Source organism: Sorex araneus, chromosome 6 (genome assembly GCF_027595985.1).
Source record: "Sorex araneus isolate mSorAra2 chromosome 6, mSorAra2.pri, whole genome shotgun sequence".
Classification (NCBI taxonomy): domain Eukaryota; kingdom Metazoa; phylum Chordata; class Mammalia; order Eulipotyphla; family Soricidae; genus Sorex; species Sorex araneus.
Window position 1 is genome coordinate 94,945,937 of NC_073307.1, and position 6,000 is coordinate 94,951,936.

The 6,000-nt window shown below is 54.6% G+C and overlaps 1 protein-coding gene across 1 annotated transcript in view; it reads right to left on the reverse strand.

The window, feature by feature from the left end:
* LOC129405906 (translation initiation factor IF-2-like) overlaps positions 1-6,000 on the reverse strand; it is a 27,023-nt gene that overhangs the window by 14,428 nt on the left and 6,595 nt on the right. The window lies entirely within an intron of this gene.

Sequence of the window (6,000 nt, forward strand, 5' to 3'; positions counted from 1 at the left end):
CGTCGTTTCTCTTAAGCCCAGTTTCCCCCCTCCTTGGGGGGCGGTGGCTGGTCCGTCTGTGTGTTTGTTTTAGGTGGAGGCTGTGCCGTGGCTATCTGTCCAGGGAAGGATGTCCGTGGGGGGTGGCAGGGGCGAAGTTCAGCATCCCAGTGTGAGTGCTGTGTACCCGGGGAGGGGGCAGAGCCCGAAGGACGATTGTTGTTTTTTTGTTTGTTTTTGTTTTTCAATGTAGGAGTACTGCTGCTTATTCAGCCACCGACTAAGCCGATTGGAGTGGGCATGAACGCCACCTGAAGGAGTGTTTTTGCTCCCAGCCTCCACTGAGGGGCGCCCCAGTCGCCAAGTCCTTCAGAGTCCAGTTGCCTGGCTCGGGTGGCTGTTTGCCACGTCCCCAGGGCACAGAAGATCCAGACAGCTAGCACGGCAGGGAGGGCGCCTGCCTTGCACACAGCCAACCTGGGTGTCACCCCCCACCCTGCGTCGGGTGCCCCGAGCTCTCCCAGAAGTGGTACCTGAGTGCAGAGCCAGGAGGAAGTCCTGGGCACGCCCCGTAACCAAAACAAAACCAAAAAGCTATAAAACCCAATCAAGGTCTGACCTGTACAAGATTCTCCAATCTATTTATAGCCACCGCTGGAAAGCCTGGACCAGCCTATGGCATCCCCAAATCTGCCTGGGGACCCTGCACCCTTCCCCCAGAGGCAGACCCCCGTCTTCCTTAGCACCAGGAAGAGATCGGGCAAACTCTAACCTGCAAATACATATGGACTCTGACCCTTCTACGCCATCAGCACCATAATCCAGCCCACCCTCCTCTCCAGTAGATCCCCCCAGCACCCCACCTTCAACCCTCCTTGGCCGGGATAATTCTGTTTGTTTGTTTGTTTGGGGGGACTGCCCCCTGCAGGGTTCCAGAGCCCTGAGCAGAGCCCTGAGCACCACTCCTGGCTCTGTGCTCTGAAATTACTCCTGGCAGTGCTCGGGGACCATATAGGATGCAGGCGACCCGACCCAGGTCAACCCAGGTCGGCTGCTTGCAAGGTAAACACCCTCCCCGCTGTACTATCCTCCGGCCCCTTGCCCAGGATTATTGATTGTGCTATTCTCGGTGTGCACTGAACACTTCTGCTCCATTTCTGCCATTCAGTACTAAGAGCCTAAGCACACCCCCCCCACCCCGAGGGCCATGTTCTTCTGAAGTGGGTGTGGGGGAAGTATTAGGTAGGGTCTCCATAAATGGGGTTCTTTTTCCTATCACTTCGAGTATGTCCTTATAAGGGAGACCCCGCTGCTCGCGACTTCTCTCTGTCACGTGAGAACTCAAGAAGTCTGAAGTCTGCAACCAGGAGAATCATCTCACCCGGACCTGGCCTAGTGGCCGCGCTCAGCTTACAGTGCCCCCCTGAACGCTGAGAAAGGAAACTGCCATCCATCAGCCACTGGGCCAGGGGTGCCCTGTGGATACAGTATCTGGATACAGTACTCCCTAACCTAGCTTCCCGGTCCAACCTGCCCCCCCACCACCACCCCAGCCTAGGGCAGTATCAGACAGACCCTGACTGGTTTGGTTTGCGGGGGGTGGGGTCACACAAGGTAGTGATCAGGGGTGACTCCCGGCTCTGGGCTCAGGAGTTGCTGTTAGTGGAGGTGTTGGGGGACCCTCTGTGGTGCCCGGGATTAACCAAGCACATGCAAGGCACATGCTCCAGCCCGTTGACCATCTCCCCAGTCTCAGATCGCTTGAATCACTTGTCTTCCTGTTGATCTTCGACTTGCTCGAGTGGGCGCCAGTAACATCTCCATTTGACCCTGTCACGTGCTACTGTAGCCCAGTGATACCTGCTCGCTCCAGGAACAGGAAGAGCCTCAAACCGTTCATTCAGGGTTTTGATGAAGAAGTCTGACCATCTCATTGGTGGGTGGCCACGCAGTCTTTTGATGTCCCCAGTCCCAGATGGATTGTTTTAAAACCTAAGTCACGGGGAGGTGAGGGCGATAGTACAGTGGGGAGGGCATTTGGTTTGCACGCAGCCAACCCAGGTTCGATCCCCGGCATCCCATAGGGTCAAGCACAGCCAGGAGTGATTCCTGAGTGCAGAGCCAGGAGTCAGCCCTGAGCATCACTGGGTCTGACCCAAAAACAAACAAACAACAACAACAACAAAAAAACTCCAAAACCCAAAAGAACTTCAGTCCTAGGGTCAGGGGGAGAGTTCAAGAGACTAGAGCACGTGCCCTGCTTGCAGGGGCTCTGGATTCTACCCCCAGTGCCAGGAGTTACCGCTGAGCACTGCTGGGTGATTTCCAAAACAAACCAAAGCACAGAGTCAGAACCTGGCATCTCTATTCCGAGCGATAGAACAGCAGGTGGGGCCCTTGCCTGGCACGCTGCCAACCCAGGTTCACTGCCTGGCACCACCTACGGTTCCCCAGCACCACCTCCAAGAGTGATTCCCTGAGCCAGGAGTAATCAGTGAGCATCGCTGGGTGTGGCCCCCAAGCAAAACAAAACAAAACAAAACCCAGAAAAATCCCCTTCCAGGTGTGGGCCTGGGAAATTCCCCAGGGCAAGCAACACTCAGGCAAGGCTTATCAACGGCATCTTAATCATCTGTGGATGACCCATCAGCCAGCCCTCCCTCAAGGGCAAAATCCTCCTCCCAGCTGTCACTGTCACCTTCTCTGGGTTTAGTTTAGCATACTATCGAGCGGTTCTTCCTCTGGGAGCTTGCTTCTAAGCCTATGGATTGGCCGTTGATGGATCCCGGAAGAGAGCAAAGCAGAGTCTCTTGCCTGCGCGCCTGGCTGTCTTCCCCGGAGCCCCTTGGAGGGGATAGGGCTCCAGTAGAGCTCCCGGCGGCCAAAGACCTCTGGAGCCTAGCCACAGCCATGCTCAAGGTCCCTCTCCACACGTTCGGATGAGCCTCACACATGAAGGAACAGGCAGAGGAACTCAGGTGTGTGGGACCCGGGACTGAGACCTCCAAGCCTGCTCAGATCGGGACTGGGCCTCTTCCGCCCAGATTTTCCATTTTCCAGTAGCTTGGCGGTCACACCCAGGGACTGCCCCTGGCACTGTGGAATCCCATCAACGGCCAACATCCAGAGGCTTAAAAATAAGCTCCCGGAACCACGTGGCCACAAAGCCACATCTTATAGCCTACTTCTCCCTCTGTGAGAAACTGGCAAGCTACCGAGAGTTTTCTGCCCACATGGGAGAGCCTGGCAAGCTCCCCATGGTGTATTCATATGCCAAAACCAGTAACAAGTTGGGTCTCATTCCCCTGACCCTGAAAGAGCGTCCAATGCGGCATCGTTGGAAGGACGAGTAGAGAGAGGCTTCTAGAATCTCAGGGCTAGGACGAATGGTGACGTTACTGAGACCGCTCGAGAAATTCGACGATCAGCAGGATGATGATGATGATGATGATGACTCTCATGCTGGAGCGATAGCTCTGCGGGGTAGGGCATTAGCCTTGCATGCAACCGACCTGGGTTCGATTCCTCCGTCCCCCTCGGAGAACCCCACAAGCTACCGAGAGTATCCCGCCCGCACAGCAGAGCCTGGCAAGCTCCCGTGGCATAGTTGATATGCCAAAAACAGTAACAAGTCTCACAATGGAGACGTTACTGGTGCCCGTTCGAGCAAATCGATGAGCAACGGGATGACAGTGACAATGACAGTGACAATGACAGCTCTCATGCAGAGGATTTGGCTCCCTCCTCTCTGTCTCTGTCTCTGTCTCTGTCTCTGTCTCTCTCTTGCTCCTCCGGGCTCTTATCTTGTCTTGACTTACAGAGCCCTGCCAGAACGTCACCTTTGGAGCACAGAACAACCCAGCCATTGGCAATGGGGGACCATGTCCCCCTCAAAGTCTTTCCTGGGGGGCTGGAGCCAGCAGGGAGGGCGTTTGTCTTGCACATGGCCAACCGGGGTTCGATCCCCAGCATCCCATAGAGTCCCCCAAGCACCGCCAGGAGTAATTCCTGAGTGCAGAGCCGGGAGTAACCCCTGTGCATCGCCGGGTGTGACCCAAAAAAAGGAAAAAAAAAGTTTCCTTGGCATTCCCCCCACCAGTTTTCCTCCGTAAAATGAAGCTCCCCCCACTCTCCTCTCCCCTCCATCCGTGCAGCCCCCTGGGACACTCATCCCCTGGTTCAGGTCCTTACCCTGATCAGTTCTCCGGGTTCCAGCCCCACCTGGAACTGCTGGGTTTGCGACCTCAGGAAAAGAAGGGTGGGAAGGGAACCCCAAGTAGAGGATGTTGGGAGGACCCACTCGGGTTGAAAGCTGCATGCCGAAAGTAGACTATAGACCGAACACGATGGCCACTCAACACCTCTGCTGCAAAGGACAACACCCAAAAGGAGAGAGAACAAAAGGGAATGCCCTGCCGCAGAGGCAGGGTGAGGCGGGGGGGCGGGGGGGGAGGGATAGCTGTATAGCCCTGCATGTACCAGTCTCCTAGGTTTGATCTCCAGCACCACAAAATAAATCTGCAAAGTGCTAGGGCTGGGGAGAGAGTACAGAGGTGCAGAGTTTGCCCTGTCGCGGCCTGCCTGAGTCTGATCCCTGGTACCACCTGTGCTTCCCCAAGCCTAGCCAAGAAAGATCCCTGAGCACAGAGCCAGGAGTAAGCCTCAAGGACTGGTGTGGCCCCCCAAACAAAAAGTAAATAAATGAAATATTAAAAATGATGTGGTTCCAGGGTTGGAGCAATAGCACAGCGGGTAGGGTGTTTGCCTTGCGTGTGGCTGACCCGGGTTCAATTCCCAGCATCCCATAGGGTCCCCTGAGCACTGCCAGGAGTCATTCCTGAGTGCAGAGCCAGGAGTAACCCCTGTGCATTGCCGGGTGTGACCCAAAAAGCAAATAAAAAAAAAAAAGATGTAGTTTCAAGGAGAGACAGCAAAAAGGGAATGCCCTGCCATGGGGTGTGGGGGGGACAACAAGGGACAAGGGGTATGTGGTGGGAGGGGCGGGAGGGATACCGGAATCATTGGTGGGGGACAATGGGCACTGGTGGAGGGATGTAAACGATCACTGTATGACTGAAATGCAAGCATGAACGTTCATAAGTTTGTAACTGTACTTCATGGTGATTCACTAATTAAAACTTAAAAAAAAAAAAAAAGGATGGGGCCAGAGCGATAGTCCAGTGGGTAGGGTGCTTGCCTTGTAGTCAACTTGGGTTGGGTCCCTGCCACCCCAGGGGGTTCCCTTGAGCCCTACCGGGAGTGATCCCTGAGTTCAGAACCAAGAGTAAACCCTGAGCACCACCTAGTGTGGCCCAAAAACCAACCAAAAAAAAGACAAAGGAGGAGGAGGAGGAGGAGGAGGAGGAGGAGGAAGAGGAGGAGGGAGAGGAGGAGGGAGAGGAGAAGGAAGAGGAGGAGGGAGAAGAGGAGGAAGAGGAAGAGGAGGAGGAAGAGGAGGAGAAGGAGGAGGAAAAATGCACAGGAAATTTCTGGGAAGTCAGACAAATCACACACGCCAAAGGCCCACAAGAACCCCAAGATTTTTTAAATTTTTTTATTTATTTACTTTTTTGATGAATCACCATGGGGTACAGTTACAGACTTACAAACTTTCGTGCTTACGTTTCAGTCATTCAATGATCGAGTACCCATCCCTCCACCAGTGCCCATTCTCCACTGCCAATGATCCCGGTATCCCTCCCACCACCCCCACCCCATCCCTCCCTACCCCACCCTGCCTCTGTGGCAGGGCATTCCCTTTTGCTGTCTCCTCAGAACCACAACATTTTTTTTTTTTGCTTTTTGGGTCACACCCAGCGATGCTCAGGGGTTACTCCTGGCTTTGCACTCAGGAATTACTCCTGGCGGTGCTTGGGGGACCATATAGGATGCCAGGGATCGAACCCGGGTCAGCCGCGTGCAAGGCAAACGCCCTACCCGCTGTGCTATCGCTCCGGCCCCCGGAACCACAACATTTTTAATATTTTATTTATTTATTTTTTATTTGTGAGCCGCACCAGT